Source organism: Tursiops truncatus, chromosome 6 (assembly GCF_011762595.2).
Source record: "Tursiops truncatus isolate mTurTru1 chromosome 6, mTurTru1.mat.Y, whole genome shotgun sequence".
Taxonomy (NCBI): domain Eukaryota; kingdom Metazoa; phylum Chordata; class Mammalia; order Artiodactyla; family Delphinidae; genus Tursiops; species Tursiops truncatus.
In genome coordinates this window covers 43,716,352-43,735,916 of record NC_047039.1, presented here as the reverse complement: position 1 = coordinate 43,735,916, position 19,565 = coordinate 43,716,352, and the positions used below count along the sequence as shown (strand labels likewise).

Below are 19,565 nucleotides of genomic sequence, written 5' to 3'. Positions count from 1 at the left end.
TGGGCCTAAGAAGAATTATTTCATATCCTCACTGACCAAACACACATGTTCTCTCTCCTAATATATCTGCCAGGCAATCCCTTCATAATTGCATCCAAGTCATTAGAAAAAGAAAAAAAAAGTTCAACAAGATTGGGATAACATGCAATGAGAACTTTCCCTTCAAGTTATCAAGTTATTATTTGGGTCAATCTGTTGTTAAAATGTTAATGTACTTTGAAAGATAACTCTACATTTTTCTATTTTATGTCGTTTCCGTAGTTCTCCTTTCCGTATCTCCACTAGGTAATTTAGAGCCATAAGTCATTTATTTGCCATGTTCTCCACCACATTCTGAACAGTACAGTACAGATGTCTGACACTCCCTTAAAAATCAGGTGGGGCTTCCCTGGTGGCACAGTGGTTGAGAGTCTGCCTGCCGATGCAGGGGACACGGGTTTGTGCCCCAGTCTGAGAAGATGCCACATGCCGTGGAGCGGCTGGGCCCGTGAGCCATGGCCACTGAGCCTGCGTGTCTGGAGCCTGTGCTCCACACGGGAGAGGCCACAACAGTGAGAGGCCTGCGTACCGCAAAAAAAAAAAAAAAAAATCAGGTGGAAAAATGAAGCAGGGGAGTTAACATTTATGTACAGTTACTAAATAACAAACATGGTACTACACTTTGAGGTTTTATAATGTCCCCCGTTTTTTTAGAGATTATAAAACAAAGTTCACTATTGTTAAAAACCAAAAAAAACAAACTTCCTTAAGATCTGTGTTTCTTTTTCTGATACCAAACACATGTCATTTTTCCACACCAATTCTCCAACACCAGCTAGGTGTCCAACAATCAATTCAATTCCGACACAAACTACCAGAGTTAGTGCAGACCCCACAGGTTAAGGGCTTAGTCCTACAAGACTCCCCCTACTTCAGATGCCACCTATAAATGGGGTACTTAGGCTACCCACACTTCTGCCCGGCCAATGACAAATTCAGGGGTCCCCATTACCTCCTTGTCAAGTTTGATAATTCCCTAAAAGGACTCACAGAACTCAGGAAAATGCTATACTTAAAGGACACCACTCAGGGACAGCCAAATGGAAGAGATGCGTAGGACAAGGTATGGGGAGAGGGGAAAGGTGTTGCAGAACTTCCATGCCCTCTGCAGCTTGCCACCTTCTTAGTACATCAATGTATCACCAACCTAGAAGCTCCCTGAACCCCATTGCTTAGGGGTTTTTGTGGAAGTTTCATTACGTCTTGTAAAACTGATCAACTAAATGACTGGCCATTGGTAACTGAACCCAATCTCTAGCCCCTTTCCCTCCCAGGAAGTTGAGGGATTGGGGATGAAAGTTTTAACCCTGTAATGACTATCTAGGGCTTTCCCTCTCCCACAAGTCATCTCAGTAGCATACAAAAGACAGGAAATTCCAAGGGTTTTAGTAGCTCTGCCTTAGGAACAGTGGGCAAAGACCACACATTCATTTATTTTTTATTACACCACAAGATCACATTGTTAGTAATGGTGTAGCCGTATTTCAAACTCAGGTCTGCCCATCACTGAATTCCATATCCTTCTCTTATAACAAACTTCCTTCTGATGAATCAAATCTTTTAAAAGTTTGAATGAAAGGCTATATTAGTACGAGATATTTTGAGACGTGCACTGAGTAGAAATATCCTGTGTCAAAGTCACATCATCTGAAAACTGGTAATTAAGAAAAAGAGGCTTGAGAAATTTGTTTTCCTTATTCTGAATATAATCATGCTCAGCGCTTTCATTGTCATATTTACCCTTCAAAGGCTAAAGCATGTCAAATAGGTAAGGCCTTTGTTCTCCATCAATTGTTTGTTACTAACTGTAGGTTAAGGATCCAGCTAATATTTCACAGCAACTTTCACATTGGTCATTCACCCAGAGATCCACCCATATACAGCCAAATATTGGGGATTTAAATATTTGCTTTCCAAACACTCATTTAAAAGCAAGAAGAATTCGGTTTATCACACTCAAAAATGTAAAACACTGAATGAATAATGTGAGAAAATAGATGATTACAGTTTGAGTTACTCGCACACCACAATCTGCAGTGTGCTCCTTGCGGGGGTCTGTTCCTGTCAGCTACAAAAGTGTATGGAAGACATTCTTGGGATGGGAATTGGGGCCATTCTGTGGTACTCTACTGCCTTTTTAAACAGTTTGGTAAAATGACTAACATAGTATTCAGTTTAGTAAAAAAAAAAAAAAAAAAGGGTTGTAAATTTCCATTCCAAGTTTTTCATCAGCAATGTAATTTATACCATTTATTGAGTTCCTTTGATGCCAATTATTAATAATGTCAGGTACTTTATACAGATCTCTAACTCTTGCGACCAACTTCACAAGATAGGTATCATATCCCCATTTTACAAGTACCAAAACTAAAACTCAAAGATTGAGAGGCAAACAATGCAGAACCTGTGTCTTTTTCCTGCATCTTGCTCTTCTAAACTCTCAATGCTCATCTCCTTAAGAAATCCTTCTGGATCAATTCAAATATATTTTCTTGAAAAGGAAAAGAGAGGATAGGAAGGAGGGAGGGCAAGGAAAGACAGGGAAGGGAAAGGAAGGGGAAGGGAAAGCACAGAAAGGGATGGGAACGGAGGGCAGGGCAAAACAACTAGTGTAAACCAGAACACCTAGGGAAACAATAGTTAGTTACTGTCTGTTCCTCACTATAGAATAAAGGTCATATTGACATTGTGTCTCCACTGAAAATGGGTTTCCAAATATCTTGGTCATTTGGCCACCATATTTACTGAACACCTCTCTGTATTCAGAATGTTATAATAGGTGGAGAACTCTATAAGCAATCAAAGATAAGTTGCCACCTTTATGGAACTCACAGTACAGCTGGTCAAGGGTATAAATGCCTGGAATAGCAGGAGGACAGATGTCTTTAGCCCCAGCTATGAAGCCAAAAGGTAGAAGTGCATGAGATGGTCAGACTCCTCCATAAGTCAGTCTTCTTCTCTAAACAATCTGTGTTTGTGAAGAGAACAAACAGACAGAATGTGACTCTGCCAACAATAAATACTGACGGTTCTTTATTCCACATGGTGCATGTTTTCTACACACAGACCCTAGTAGACTCTACCTTAAGGCCATTGTTAAAGATGAGAGGCTCTTCCTGTGGCCTCTTAGCAAGCAGTTGATCTTGGTCCTAAAAACTTTATCCTAACAGGACATACACTTCAAACCCTGAAACCCTTGGTGATAATGAAACACTCTAGACCCAATCAATCCTCCGCAAATAGATATATGTCAAGATCCTGTGCCAAACAGAGGGACAGTGTTTACTTCCGTTTCCACAGCAGTGTAGCAGGTACCTGGAAAAAATGATAAGGAGAATGAAATCACACTCTAGCGCCATAAATGATTTCTTGATATTCAGTTTCCTGAGGCTTCCATGTCTATTTCTTAAACCAAGGTGACAGACAGGATGCAGACACTCGAATGACAAACGGCTGAACTAATAAAACTTGGCATGAGTCCCTCTTCAGAATCTGGCCAGGTTTATGCTGATACTTAAAACCCAATCCCAGAGCAGTTGTATAAACCCAGAGAAAGACATCTTTTATTCAGGTCCCTTTCTGACTGATGCGAAAAATTTTAGTCATTTTGAGATAGTGCTTTGAAAACTACATCGACTGTGGCCTTCCCAAATTCATAAGTTGAAATCCTAACCCCCAAGGTGATAGTATAGGAGGTGGGGTCTTTGGGAAGTGATTAGGTCATAAGGGGTGATGTCCTCATGAATGGGATTAGTGCTCTTATAAAAGAGGCCCAGAGAGATCCCTTGCCCCTTCCACCATGTGAGGGTATAAGGAGAAGTTGGGATCTGCAATCCAGAATTGGGTCCGCACCAGAAACCGACCATGCTGGCGTCCTGATCTTGGACTTCCAGCCTCCAGAACTGTAAGTAATAACTTTCTGTTGTTTATAAACCATCTGGTCTATGGTATTTTGTTACAGCAGCCTGAACAGACTAAGACAATGTCCTAGCACAAATCTTGAGGAGGGCAAGCAACCCCCTATACTTCCTGGTATCTCCCAGAAATTGTCTAGCATACAATGCTTATTGATTGGTGCTACATACCAACATTCCCTTAGAGAAGGCATCAGATAAAGAATGACACAATGTGAACTTTGCGTTCACATATATCCATAAAACTCCATTAAAAAAAAAATCAACAATCTCTTTCGTATGGGCACCTGTGGGTCCATTATAGTTTCAAAAAAGGAGAGATTTCTGTTTCCTAATACTTTGTGCTAAATTCCTGTTGGCCCGTCTGTACTTAAATAATCTGGAATTCATTCATCCTAAGACTTACCTGGCTGGCTCTCTGAGCACTTTGTTTCCATCCAACAAACATTTGCTGATCAGCTACTATATTACAGGTGTTGTGTCCAGTGTTAGGACAGACAGATGAACAGGACACATCCCTACCCCACCATTAGGTTGCTCACAATCTAAAGGGGCTGTCTGACCAAGAGGCAATTACAGCACAGTATGGAGATGCTAAAATACACGTTGATATGGAGGAGATCGTGGGGGGTGGAGGGAGGTGCCAGCAGACTAGCCTTAAGGAGGTAATAGAAGCCTTTCTTGAGGTAAATCCAGAACTGAGCCTGGTCAGGGACTAGGGCACCCTTTTGAGTAGTGGGTCCTGAATCAACATGATTGACTGACTGATTCTACTTCTAAGAAGTGACAATTAAGTAAAATATACTTTCTTGTATTTTTAACTTGTAAAATGATTTATACTGTGACTTTAAAGGAGCCTTGAATTTATTGCTGTTTGACCTTGGTCAAGTACAGTAACTTAGTCTCTCTAAACTTCAACTTCCTCATCTGTGATATAGGGTTATAATGCCTGCCTCAGAAGGCTGTTTGGAGCGTCACATGGACACAGAAAGCCAATGACCTATATCAACTTGCCACTAGCCAGCGGGTGAGGGAACAGAGACTTCCCTTTTTCCGTCAAGGGCAGACTAAGGAATTAGGAACTGAAACAGATGCAGTGAAATCTGATATCACCTACAACAGAGCTAAGTGGCTGGGGAAAGCATAACAAGGCAGTAACCATGCCTAAAAGCAACCAGAGGAATAACTGAGCAAGTGTCTGCTAAAATAGAATCCGTGCTTTTTCAAGAGGTCTAAGTCTCAGTTTGGGGGTGATATAAACCAAACCCACTTGAGTGGATACACAAGGTCAACGTGGTAATCAACTTGAAAAGCCTGCAGTGGATACTTCTAATACAAGAACAGTAAACAAAGGTTTTGTACATAAGATGAGTTTAATGTGCCACTTTATTAAGCAAAGGAAAATGACTTTTCTAGAAGGACCTGAAATTCAGCTCCTGTTTGGAGACTGTGGCTATGCTCCAGAAAGAAGGGAAGAGTTAATCCCCAACTGTGCCCACATGTGCAGTGGCAGCAGAAATTGGAGGAAAGAGTCCTGAACTAGCCTTGAGTACTATTCCTGTCTCCACGCTCTCCAACTGCGGGCTCCCTGCCAGTAACTGCTTTTGTGAAGCCACCAGGAGCTGCTGACTAGCTGAATTTCCTTGTTCATCCAAAAGCTATATTTAGAGTGACAACCCCTTGAGATTCGGGGGACCCTGAAACAGGACAAGGGATATGGTCCTGCTCTGACCAACAGTCACCTTGTAGGATGGCTCTCTTGACCCAGGCCAAGAGAGTAAACTCAGTGTGGAGGGCAAGGGGAGGGGGGAAGGGGAAAGAAAGAGAAAGAGGGACCCCATGGAGAACCAACACTATGCCAGTCCTAGAGCTTGGCGCTCTCACTCACTGACCTCATTTCAGCCTAACAATTATGCAAAGCAGCTATTATTAATGTCTCATGTTCTAAAATGATGGGCAACCAGGCTAAAGTCAAAATTGAGTAGAGATTCAAACCTAGGGCTCCGAAGTCTCCTCCCTGTCTTTCCATTGCTATGGTCCACCGCCTCTGTAGAGCACCCTCTGGTGGCCAGGGGCACGCCTCGCCTGAAGGTTTTCCCTAGATCCTTCTCCCTACAGACCCTGAAAAGCCCTGTCCCAGCTTCCTGGTTAAAAGAGCCAGGAGTCTGCCTGGGTTTGAAAGGGACCCTGAGGCAGCTGGAGAATTTCTGGGCCTGGTTCAGTGGCTCTAAGTACTGCAGTGTGCTTGACAAGAATTTTCAGGGCAAATCCATCTTTGGCGATATTAATCCTTTTAAGAGAGAGGTATCTATTTAGATAAATGTAAGTCTCAGTTTGTCCTTTTCTCATAGTCCTCCTGTCTGTAAAACAGAATTAGTGAGTAATGTCCATCGTATAGTAATACAGGCTGGTGGAAAGTGTTTCAGAAAAAAAATAAAACTATTAACTCTTTTAAAAGGAAGAGAAACATAGAACCATACAGTTTCCATAGATATTAACTCCTTGGTTCTCAAGGAATTGGAGATACAAATATTATCTCCATTTTACAGAAGTACAAGAGGTTCAGTGACTCACTTAAGATAAAATGGTTAATGCGAACCATGCTCTGACTAGGTATTCTGACCTCAAAAGGCATGTCTTTCTCACTAAAATACCCACCTTCTAATTAGCTTAGATAACAAACTCCTACCAGATATAAGAAAAGGGGAGAGGTGATATTAAATTAAGCCACTGTCTTGTCCTGAATAAGACTTGAGTAGTAAAAAGCAAAATGCTGTATCTGCTATGGAGGAAACAGAAACAGTCATCTTATCCCAATGGACAGGAAGTGGGGTTGTAGGGAGGGGAATGGTGATACACAGGAAAGGCTTTATGACACAGGTAGCAATTGAACTGAGTTTTGTGTGAGAGATGTCAAGAGTTTAAATCAGGAATCAGGCAGAGGAGCAAAGAGTGGCAGGTTGAGGGAAAACTGAGGAATCTAGTATCACTCGACTATAGGTTGGTTGCATGAGAGGGAAGACTGGAAGACAGTGCTGGAAAGGTTGATATGAATGATCTGAAGTGCCAAGCTAGATAAAAGCAAGTGGCCTTTATTCTGCCAATGATGTGGAACCACGGAAGGTTCTGAGCAAGGGATAAAATGATCTGACCTGTCCTAGCCTGGTTTATTGTGAAGCGCTGATTGAAATGGGGAGAGATTAGAAAATGTTTAGGAGACTTCTGACTCAATACAGATTAAGACCAAGAGGGGGCCCTGCCAGGGTTGCAACACTGGGAACGTAAAGGTAGCGTGAAATGCTAGGAAAACGGCAGAAATAGAACATTGACAGAAGCCATGAACCGACTAGATATTGTACAAAGGTTAGTCGGGGGTTGAAATCTAGAGCTCTCATGAGGATTTGAATCCAGCTGACTTAAAGGATAATGACAGAAGTAATGAAGACAAAAAGAAAAAAAAACAGGAAGAGGCACTGGTGTGGAAGGGAACAGGGTAAGTCTTGCACATGCTGAGTGAAAGTTCTGATGGATCATTCAGACTGAGAAGTTCAGCAAACTACTGGTGACGTGAAGTAGATCTGGAACACGGGAAGGAAATCAAAGCACGTGGTAGACAGAAGTGAACAGAACAGCCGATTGGGGGAGACAGGGTCAAGTGCAGAAACCCCATAGACCCTCAAAGAAAACACAATGAAAGAGACCACGTAGTAACAGGAAGAGGGGCAGGAGAAGAATATGAAGAATACAATGCCACAGGATAAAGGGGGTGAGAAGGAACAAGAAGCCGATGATGGCCAATTGTATCAAACTCAACAAAGACGTAAAGGAGGATGTGGGTTAGGACTTCACTATTAGCTAAGCTTGTGGTGGTCTCTGAGAGCAATCTGAACAGAGCTGTGTGGTCTTGCACCAGAATGAAAGAGGTTGGAGAGCGAGAGAGCGAGAGCAGGAAGTGGAGGCACGGAAAGTATAGGCTACAACTTTGAGGAAGCAGACAGCCTGAGGCTCAGCCAACCACCTGGTTCTAAAGTACCTTTCCAACTTGATCCACCATTGTGCTCCAAGAAATAATTTTCTTCAGAGAGCCTTGTCAGTTGTCTATCACCTGACTACACCAGAGTCATAGTACAGATCCTGTTTTCTTTCCTCTTCACACCGTCGAGCTCTCTGCCCTCTAAGTCTTCCAGATCTTTTGAGACTCAGAATATGCCCGAACGCCTCCATGAACCATTCTACATTTATTTTACCTTGACTGATTTCTCAGGCCTCAGAACTGGTCAAGGAACTAGAATAACAGAAACTTCGCAATTGCAAGTCACTGTAAAGAAATTTATCTTGTTATTTAAATACCTTATGTACAAAGCCTGGGGGGGACAAGTCTCCTTACAGAACACAAAGTCAAATTTATCAGGCTTTACCCTGTAAAAGTTCAGGCTCTGACATGGAGCTGGGCAACAGATGAAGGGGGCTTAAAAGAGAGAATGAAAGAAAGACGATGTCATCAAAAGTTGATGGAATAGGAAAATAGAGCTGTAATTAGTTATAAAAGTAATCAACAGAAAAGATAAACACAGTAATACAATTATGAATTTGGAAAAGAAGAAAGGAGGAGGTGTGCTAAATCCTATACTATGGGGAGGAATAGATAATATATGATGTTTATCAATAGTTTATACATAGAGTCTGCTCTGTTATTTTAGTGTTTGTCTTGCTTTTACCATACACATGCATTACTTTGATAATAAAACAGAAATAAAATAATTTTGTATATTTGTTACATTTTAATGTATCCTGCCTTTCCCCTAGACTGTAAGCTCTTCCATGGAAGGGATTTGGTCTTTCATATTCTTCACAATGCTATTGTGCCAGATGGTACAGGAAACAGAAGCCCGCTTGGATATACCACACTCCGTAAACAGCTGCGCGTATCTGGTATCACTGTCTGTGGGTCCTTGACTGCAATGGTCAGGCTGGACCAGCCATTCCCCCAAACAGCCAACTATCATAAAACCCAAAGGAGTTTTGTGGGATTTATTTCTTGTTCATGATAGTTAGCTTAAACATAGCTAATATATAACAAAATTCAATTTCCATAAGGTGAGATTCTGGTATCAACTTCCAACTCCTTCTTAGTAAGAAGTTGTTGAATCATTAGCCCACTGTACCTCTGAAGGATATGTGGCTGATCCAGTTTGGATGCCTGATGGTCTTTTCCACTCCCTCTCTTCTCATCACATTACAGGGCACATTAGGACATTGCTTCATTGTATCAGAGTTCAGATGTGTAACTGTGAAACTATGTCTCTGTCTGCAAGTGATCAAAGTTCAGGTTTTAAATCAACAACTCAAGTCAATAATACCACTAAGGAGACTACTCTCCATCAATACCATTTGCAAGATGCCTTTCTGTCTCATCCCCCTCTCTAAGCATTCTCTACCAGGCTACCTTGTATTCTTTGGGCCACAGAGGTTGCTGGGGGCAGGGTGGTCTTCACGTGCTAGCTCTTTAGTGGGAACTAGAGTTTCCTGGTTGTATCAGGACTGGAAGTTGGCCTCCCATTGAGCTGAAGTGTAGCATCCTTATGTTTCCTTTCTCATGCCTATCCACCCACAGCTCCCTGGGGCTTTTCTGTTTGCTAATTCATGCCCAGTGCCATGCAAGTTCCACTTGACACATCACAGATATTCAGGTATTTGTTCCATGTACATTAACTTGACACAAATAAAGTACCAAGGTATAGGAAACTACCAGCAACAACCCCCCTCCACATACACACTATTAAGTTGTTATAGATTGGTCTGGATTCTGCGTCCTGGAAACAAGGAAGACTTTCCAAGATTGAAAACAGATTTTTTAAAGAAAACAAAAAGAAAAGCACCTCTACACTATAGCAAAAAAAGAAAAGGAATTTTAATATGTGTTGAATTTAAAACACCATATATGCCGTATGTTACAGAGTGAAAGGTCACTGGCTGCTTGTTTGCGTTGTTCATTACTACTTTTGTTTGTTTTATTTTGATAATCTTGGGTCTGCATTTCAACTCCTAAAACCGGTGGCAGAGGCAAGTAAGCACCCAGCCAAGGTAAGGCTTTAATATCGGACTGGTAGCAGGAGAGGCAGGAGGGAGACAAAAGGCAAGACAAGTCAGTGTAACAGTGCTATCTGCACAGGCGGCTGACGTGTGGACCGCTGACCTTTAATCCAGAAAGAGTCTCACTAAGGATGGAAAATAGATCAGTTTGGTAGGAAGGTTTCAGACAGTTGTGCTGATGGAAGAAGAAAGGCTGGCATAATTAGGTTGTTCCTGACCAGAAAAACATGGCCTCCGAGAAAAGGGAGCAAAACAATCAGGTCTCCAAAGAACTTTCTGCCACAGGGCTGGGCAGTGGGATGGCAGGTGTCAGGAGAGGACTCACAGACAACAATGTAAGAGGTGGTTTCAGTCACAGGGTTTAGTAAAGGACACAGATCTAGTAACATATGGTAATTTTTGTCTTAACTTAGTACAGTTTACCTTTCTGTCCCAAGATGAATTATAGCATCAGCAATAAAAACAACAGTTTGAATATAAAAAAAAATTGACACTCCACAAATAACTGCATACCGGGCCCTGTGCAAGGAACTTAACTTCATTATCTCTTTTAATTCTCAGAGCAATACTGAAAGTAAATGAACATCATTCCCGCTTTATAGATAGAAACACTAAGGTTTAAGCAACTTAAAGAACATCCCCGCTCCCCAAAAGAACTCAAATAGAAACCCTTCATATTACAAAGCCAATGCTCTTTTAATTAAAAGAAAAGTAGACTATAGCATAAAATAAATTTGAATTTGCCTCCTGGCTCTACTGCTTACTGGGTAACTGACCTTGGGCAAGTCCATTCTTATGGTCTCACTACCTTATTCTGTAAAATGGAGCTATCAGAAGGGATTCAATGAGGTTAAACTGACATAATTTATCTGAAACACTTCGCAAATTAACTGGTCATAGTATTCAATAAAACAATAGACAAATATGTCCTTTTTTTCTTAAGCAATCTCAATAAGTATAAATTATATTTTAGCGTTCTAATACGATTTTCAATTATTTCAGTGGTAATATTTATGTGTACACCCATATATCCTAGGTGTATGAAACCAGGATAGCATCTCAAAACCAAAGGGGAGTGGATTCTAGAAAACTTAGCTACCAATGAGATGCCCAGAACGCAGAGACACAAGACTCATCAGTGAGATGCTTTCAAAGAAGAAAAATGCAAAGCCACAAGGAATTGGTCAAGGGGAAAATGAGGAACAAAGGAACAAGTACTTGGCACATTTTTGAAGAAAATTAGGAATTCAAATCCATCTGCTCAATTTACGACAAAGTTTAAAAAAAAAAAAATTCAACAGAAGGCCAGGTCCGCTCTAATAGCTGGATAAGAATGAAATACAAACTGGAAATACCATTTGGCAACATAATGCAGGCTGGGGTAATACCAGAAGAGGCAATGTGTGCCCCCAAATGAGGGAAACCTGGGACAAACCCCAGGGAAATGATGGAGAAGGAGGCACGATCAAAAACGGGAATGGGATTTGCCATTTCCTTCTGAATACAGGACCCTGCTTTTGTAAAATGTTGAATGAGGCCTGGACTCAACTACATTCTGCCCTTTGATTTCCATATGCCCACTCACATGTCTGTTGCTTTTAACTGCCAAGAACATAAGCCATCAATTACCCAGGAGAAAAGTCAAAGAAGGATCATTTTTCTCCTGTATCTCCCAGCTTGGAGCGTGCAGAAAGGAACTGATGGCTACAATTCCCTTTTATTTCTGTCTGCTAGAGGAGAATAATGGTTCTCTTCTCAATTCCTCCTAGTTCCTTTCTCATTAGTAAAGAAAGAGAGGTACACCAGTTCTAACAGTTGAGAAAGAAAAAATGTCCCCCCAAGTTCGGAGATGCCTCATTCCTCTATGTTGTGATGATTTACAGTTTTTAAAAAATAACTGATAGAACAGTGTTTAGAGCAGTTTTAGGTTTATGTAAAGTCTGAGCAGAAAGTGCAGATGGTTCTCCCGTCCACCCCACCCAGCTTCCCCTATTATTACCTTGCCTTAGTGCAACACATTTGTTACACCTGATGAAACGACGTACTGTTATTACATGAAGTCCATAGCTTACATTAGTTCACTCTTCGTGTTTGTACAGTTGTCTGGGTTTTGACAAATGCACACTACCATGAATCCACCACTGCAGTATCATACAGAATAATTCCAATGCCCTAAAGATCCTCTGTGCTTCACCTATTTTACCTTCCTGCCCTCCCCGCCCAACCCTTGATTGATTGATTGATTGATTGATTTTACTACCGCTATAGAGTTACCTTTTCCATAATGTCATGTAGTTGGAACTATACAGTGTAATTAGACTGGCTCCCCGCACTTAGCAATAGGCATTTAATGTTCCTCCGTGTCTGTTCATGGCTAGTTGTTGGGTTTTTTTTTTGAGCACTTTTCATCTACATAATAGAGTTAAGTATGTCATATACATCTTGGAGTTGAAAAGTCAGCAAAATTACCTCTGACATTTAGGCTAGAACAAGTCTAACCCATAGAGACCTCTCAAGATGTTCCACATTTTCCCTCAGTTTCTATGTTATGGGGTAATAATTTCTCACCAGAAGAAAAACCTTCCTCATATCACCCTAAACTTCAGGAATCCATTTGGATATCCATGAGATAGAATTGTTCTTTTTCTCATTCAACAAACATCTACTGAGTACTAATTGTGTGCCAGACTTTGTGCGAGTAGGCGCCAGGGGCTTCAAAATGAGTAGGACCCAGTCCTTAACCTTAGAAGCCTAAATGTCTTTTGGGTCCTCCTAATACTTTTTGCATTCTTCCAATGTTAAGCATCTTTTTGCCTTGTCAATCCCCTTCCCGAAAAACTGCAATCGTTCCTAGTTGCCAAATGTATCAAGTCAAAATCTCATGCCAAGCATTCCAGGTTCTACTGTATTAACTTACCTAAATCAACTTACCCAACCATCATCCATTATTTCCCAAAGAGTGCTTACAACTGTCACACATGCATGTGATGAGGACCTCTTTTTTAAAGGGAGGTTTCATAAGCCAAGATCCTGCTATCAGGCCACCCATCTGCTAAGACATGCAGGTTCCCATCTGGTGCTCACCATCTTCTTCCTGTTCCAGCTCAGAGCTCTTGGGTCACATCTGCACCACTGCAGGCCACACCCCAGGGCCTGACTTCCTGGAAAGCAGGATACCCCGAAAACAAAATCTCCAAAACTGTTTGGAGGTATATCTGCGCCTCACAGAATTCAATTACGAAACCTGAAATCTGAGCATTGCCTATTCTACATTTCTGCATATAGGTTATAGCAAAACTGCTAAGTATATTTCAAAATTCTATTCTACTATACAGGTCGAAAATTCTAGTTTTGTCTCTGTTCTGGTTAATTAAGCAGAGACCTTACCAAATCATGGTCAGTTTGAATATCTCTAGTCACCCTTCAACAATATGATATAGTTTCTCCTGGAACTACAGATCTGCATGACTTGGCTGGGGAGGAGTGGGTGGATATATTTAGAAACACTCAGTAATTAAAATCACTTTCTACTTACCTTCTGCAAACACATCTTAATGATAGAGTTCCCTTCAATTCCATTAAAGCACAGTTTTAATGAAATCTGGTATCTCAGCTTCTTTTAAGGAGACATGTTCCCAGTAATTCTATTTTAAGGGGGCTACCTTTTCTTTCTAGTGCTTGCTGAGAACACACACACACACACACACACACACACACACACACACACAGTTTGCTGTGATCTCTCCAAAAACAAATGAAGGAATAGCAAAAGAAAGAGAGCAGAGGTGGGTAAGAAAGAGCACCCAAGAGAAGCTGTTAGCTCTTTTCAAGTCCTCAGGAAAACAGAGCATAAACAAATATACCTTTTTAGCTGTGGAATAAAAATTCATGATTCACTTTCAAGAATGGCTCCTTGGATTCTGCTTTGTGGTCAGCGTCACACTGTCTTACTGACTCCCCCTTCCAAGGTGTGCGGAGGTCACTCCTCCAGACTTTTTCTTGAAATGGTCTTGGCTCAATAGGAAAGACTGATTTGTGCAAAGCTGCTTGCTTACCTTCTGAAAAACACACACATGGGAAACAGAAACAGAACGTTAATAAACCAGCAACGTGCAACATCTGCAGTTCTACACGTGCAAGTCAACAACCTTGTTTGCTAATGGACGCAGTCCTAAAGATGTGTCAGACTGTGCTGGAACCTCCCTCAGGTAGCAGGAGAATCCTAAGGGGATGTGGAGATCAGAGTTACAGGACCCGAAGGATGACTTACTGGTGGCAAGAGCGGCTTCCAGGTTCTGTCAGTGTATACAATCAGTTACTGCAATTGGTCCTGGTTCCAGCTTCCCTTTAGACTTTGAGATCTGCTAAAAGTTTATGAGAGAAATAAACAGTGGGTAGCATTTTTTCCTTATAGCTTGGCTTGGAAATTTCCAGAGGATGTTGCTTGGTAGAAGTAGTGGTGGTACTGGCAGCAGCAGTGGTGGTACTGGTAGTAATAGCAGTAAAAAGAGCAGCAGCAACGAACACTCACTGTTTTATAAAATGAGCACACGTGATTCTTATATCAAATCTGAGCTATAGCTATTTATAATGATGTTCTCCTACAAATGAAGAAGCTAAGACTCAACAAGAGGGTAAATGCCTTATCTGAAATTACCCACCCTCACTAAAGGGCAGAGCCAGAATTCAAGCTCAGACGCTGGGACCCCAATACCTAAGGTCGTCCCATGAGACTGTCCAATAACAGGAGCCGTAAGATGAAAAACCATTATCCCGGTCTCTGATTAAATATACACGCTATTTTAAAGAAGGAATGTGACTCTTGTTTCGTTAATATTCTGTTTATAAAATTACCACTCAATAAATGACACCATGGTATCTAGCATTCTCTTTGTAGTATTAGAAAACTCTGGCACAGAAGTTATCGTTAGTCCCCTAAAACCCTCACATGAATTACCATTTTCCATTCACCTTCAGCTAGATTCAGATTTATCTAGCAAACATTTACTAAATACCACCAGCGCACAAAGCAATACATTAAGTGGCACCTTACGCACATTCTTATTTAATGCTATTAGCAGATGAGATAGGTTGCATTATTCCCATTTGCCAGAAAGGCAATGAAGGAAAAAGATATTCATTCATCCATTCCTTTATTGATTCAGTAATTTACTTACTCAGCCAATATTTATTATCTGTTATGTATCTGGTACTATTTTTCTAGGCACTGGAGATGCAGAAATGAAAAAACAGACCAAGACGCTGCTAGACCAAGGTTTAAGTCAAGAGAGATACACAATAAAAAAATAAACAAAAAGATGTCAGATCATGATAAGTGCTATGAAGAAAAATTAAATGACATAAGGGATACATACCTAGGTAGTAGTGAGGGTGATACCACTTTACAGGAAAGGCTTCTCTGATGATGATATTTAAGCAGAAACACAAAGGAAGTGAGGGAGTGGATCTCTAGGGGAAGAGCATTCTAGTCTGAAACACATTGTTGAAAACTGACTTTGTGCCAGCGCTGAGCTAAGTGTCATAGATATAAAGATTAATAAGGCATTGTCTTGACCCACCAGGAGCTTTCTGTCTATTTGTGGAGACATATATAAATAAATTATTATAGTATGAGAGATGCATGTTGATGGCATTATGAGCAGGGCCAGAAAGAGGGTGAGACAAGTGAGGAACTTCATTTTAAATGAAGACAGCATCAGGTTAACTGATTTTTTCTTTTGCCTCAGGTTCTAATATGGCTCTTCACGGCACGGATCATGAGCACATACAGGAAGTGTTTCTTACCCAGTTATCTGGGGGCTGATGGTCCTGGAGCTGATAACATCCAAGCTGAGTTTTAATTGATAGGAGAGAGTCACGTTCAGTGCTATACCACAGACACAGAGCCAGAAAGTATGGAACAAGGATTCAGATACACATTTCTATGTTCAAGACCATGGCTACATCAGCTGATCAGAATTTCCTAAAGTGTGTTTGCTGGGTTTGCAGAGCAGTGGATCCACAGGATGTTAATAGGTATAACTGGAAAAAAATGGTTTTAGTGATCAAATCATTTTGGGGATATTCCACATATAAGAATTTAAATAGGTTTCTTTAATGCAGGACTTCTCAGAGCCTTCACGATCCTCCAAAATAGAAGGATAGTTTCCAGAAGAGATTTTTGGGTTTTTTACCATAGACTTAGCCCTCTCTCTTAAGCCAAAATAATGAAAGCAAGCAGTACCCAACACTGAGAACAGTATTTCTTCCTTCACAAAGACAACACAGGAGCAAAGTCTGCAACTGAACAACAACACAGCTGTGATTTACTGTGCATGTACTCTATATGCAAGCACTTTATACACATATATGTTATGCAAAATATATATATATATATATATATATATATATACACACACACACATATACAGTTGATCCTTGAACAACACAAGTTTGAACTGCCTGGGTCCACTTATACAAAGATTTTTTTCACCAAATACGAATAACAGTACTATCTGATCTGAGGTTGGTTGAATCTGTGGGCACAGAATCACATATAAAGAGGACAGACTGTAAAGTTATACGCAGATTTTCAATTGCCTGGAGGGTTGGCACCCCCTGCCTCCAAGGGTCAAGTCTATGTGGGTGTATATGTGCTTATGTTTATGTGTATAAATTCATCCTCATAACAACCCTGGCGATACTTGTTATGTCTATTTCACAGCTGAGAAAAACTGAAGGGCTTAAAGAACCTGAGTAATTAACCCAAAGTCACACAGCCTGTAAGTGACAGACCCCAGATGATGATACCCAGACCTTGACTCCAGAGCCTGCGTTCTTAGCCACTAAACTATCCTGCCATCCTTAAGCCTAGGCAGTATTCAGAGATTGCACAAAAGCTGGCTACGAGTATCTCTGGTCGACTCAGGGATCTGAATAATAAATCCGAACAGTATTAATTCCAAGTGATTTGGGAAATAAGCCTGTAGAATAAAATGAGCTCTGAATAGGCTTAACTCTGCAAAGCTGATTTTGATTTGGTTTGGTTGGTTGTTTTCTGAGCCTAGTGTATATCCAACTATCTTGTAGATTTTTAGTAATTATGAAAAAATACACCATTTCCTAGGGTTTTTTCACAGGCAATACTATTTTACTCCTATTTTCCCACTCAACACAGAATGTGTGCAACAATCCTCTATACATTCTGAACCCAAAATGACCAAGATTTGGGGCTACATCAGCCTTGCCTCACAACCACTTGGCCAGGTTGGGGTCAGCGTCTCGGCAGTACTGCCGTGGTCTCCATACCTCAGCCGCGAACACTTGACCCAGTCAAATCTCTTCCACACGCACAGGGGCTGACCTGTGAGCTTGAACTCCATGAGCAAAAAGCATAAAAATACAAGATGAATATGGAAGAGAGACCCAGGTGGCAGATTCCACGTGTTATTTTTAGTCAGACCACCAAAATCTTTTCACCCTTATAAATAGAACGTATCTGGACTCAGCCTTATTCCTTTGGAGAAGCTGATTAAATAAGAAAGGAGTTTTGCCACTAATAGGCAATGCCCAACAAAAATGAGGCTCTTGTGGCTCATCTCAAAAGGAAAAGCTACAAGAAAGCACTGAATTTGCAAAGAAGTGAACCTCACAAATTGTGTACAAAAAGGTTTTGAAGATTCAGATAAAAAGCTCACTTCCAGCATGACCATCTGTTATTTCCCCCTAAAAGAAGATAGCTAGTAGTTTATAAAGGCAATAAAACAGTTCCAGAGCTCAAAGGCAATAGCAGTGACTTGCAGTTACAAGCCAGGGAACATACAGATTGATGGGCAGCTGAACATGCTTCTCTTACCCCTCACCGCCTAGCCAAACAGAAACAAAGATTTTTCAAGTAACTGACGTCTGATCCACTCTTTTTTTCTTCCTCAAAAAGGTTATAATTGGCCATTAAACCTGCCTTTCCCCTGTTCTTCCATGTCCACTGCTTGTTTAATTTTTTATCTGGCAATCTTTTCTGTACACATGTATCTTCTTTGACCCCTTCTTCATCACTATGCCCCAGTCCCTTTCAATTCTTATCTAGTTCTCTTAGAAGATCCTCTCCTCTCTAAGTGGTGAGCCAAGAATGGAATCGAACCCTGATTGGTCGGTAGGAAAAACTAATGATATACAGGCTTACCTCGCTTTATTGCACTTCGAAGATATTGTACTTTTTACAAACAAGGTTTGTAACAACCCTGCATCGAGCAAGGCTATCGACACCATTTTTCCAACAGCATTTGCTCACGTCCTGTCTCTGTGCCACATTCTGGTAATTCTCAAAATATTCCAAACATTTTCATTATTCTTATGGCTGTTACGGTGATTTGTGATCAGTGATCTTTGATGTTATAACTGCAAAAAAGATTACAATCTATTGAAGGTTCAGATGATGGTTAGCATTTCTTAGCAATAAAGTGTTTTTTAATTAAGCTATGTACATTGTTTTCTTAAGACATAATGTTACACTTAATAGACTATAGGATAGTGTAAACGTAACTTTTAGATGGACTGGGAAACCAAAAAACTCTTGTGACTCACTTTATTACGATATTCCCTTTATTGCCACGGTCTGGAACTCAACCAGCAATATCTCCAAGGTCTGCCTATACCTGGATCACAAAGAAGAAGGTTTAAACAGAAACCAGTAACATCAACTCCTGAAGCCGAAATGCAAGTTCCCCTTAGCTTCTCTTCCACAGCCTCCTTTCAGCCCCTTCATGGAGCATTATGCCTAAGAGTTTGAGCAAAGACTCATGCTGCCTGGACTTGTAAACTTGGCTCTACACTTACTGCATGTCTAGCCTTGGATGAGTCATTAGACTTACAGATCCTCAATTTTCCCAGTGGTAAATTGTATATACTAATGTACCTTCTTCAGGGAGTTGTTAGGAGTAAATGAAATAATTCATTTAAAGTGCATAATACAATGCCTGACCCATTTTTAAGTCCCCGATTAATGTTATTCGTCATTATGAGCAGCAGCATCTACATCCTTCTCTAATTAAACTGTTCTTATTGCACCTTACCATCCTGTTGCAGTAATTACTAAGACCACAACTGTATTTTTCCTATTGTTTAATTACAAATCTACACTGCAATTGCTTAGATTACACTGGAGCCTAAGCTTGACCAATGAAAAGTCAAAGGGGATGAAGCGAGGTGAAGACCCAGGCTACCTGGTGAGCCCCCGGTTCAGGGACTGACTGTCAGAATGGACCCATACCTGAGAGGTATATTTGATTTAACTGAACTTAGGAAACATTTATAGAACTGTCATCGTCATCTTTTACTTTACAATGATAAATATAACTGTGACAGGCCAATAATACTGGTGGCAGCATGGCCAGAGAAATCTCTCCCTGTAGGTAGACCTATTTAGGAAGCCAAATTTTAACCAGAAATTTTTGGGTGGAAATGCAAATAAGACAGTGAGCTGATGTTAACTGCATCGCCTAAAATAACCTGATGCATCTG

The 19,565-nt window shown here is 40.8% G+C and overlaps 1 long non-coding RNA gene across 1 annotated transcript; it reads right to left on the bottom strand.

Annotated features, from left to right (window-relative positions):
- Window positions 1–1,628: 1,628 nt before the first annotated feature.
- On the bottom strand, window positions 1,629–19,133 carry LOC109549820 (uncharacterized). The gene is made up of 6 exons (XR_012332476.1): window positions 18,630–19,133; window positions 18,229–18,443; window positions 14,317–16,088; window positions 13,910–14,104; window positions 3,123–3,354; window positions 1,629–3,007 (listed from the first exon to the last, which is right to left on the bottom strand). It is a non-coding gene; the product is annotated as an uncharacterized lncRNA (long non-coding RNA).
- Between the last annotated feature and the right edge of the window lie 432 nt (window positions 19,134–19,565).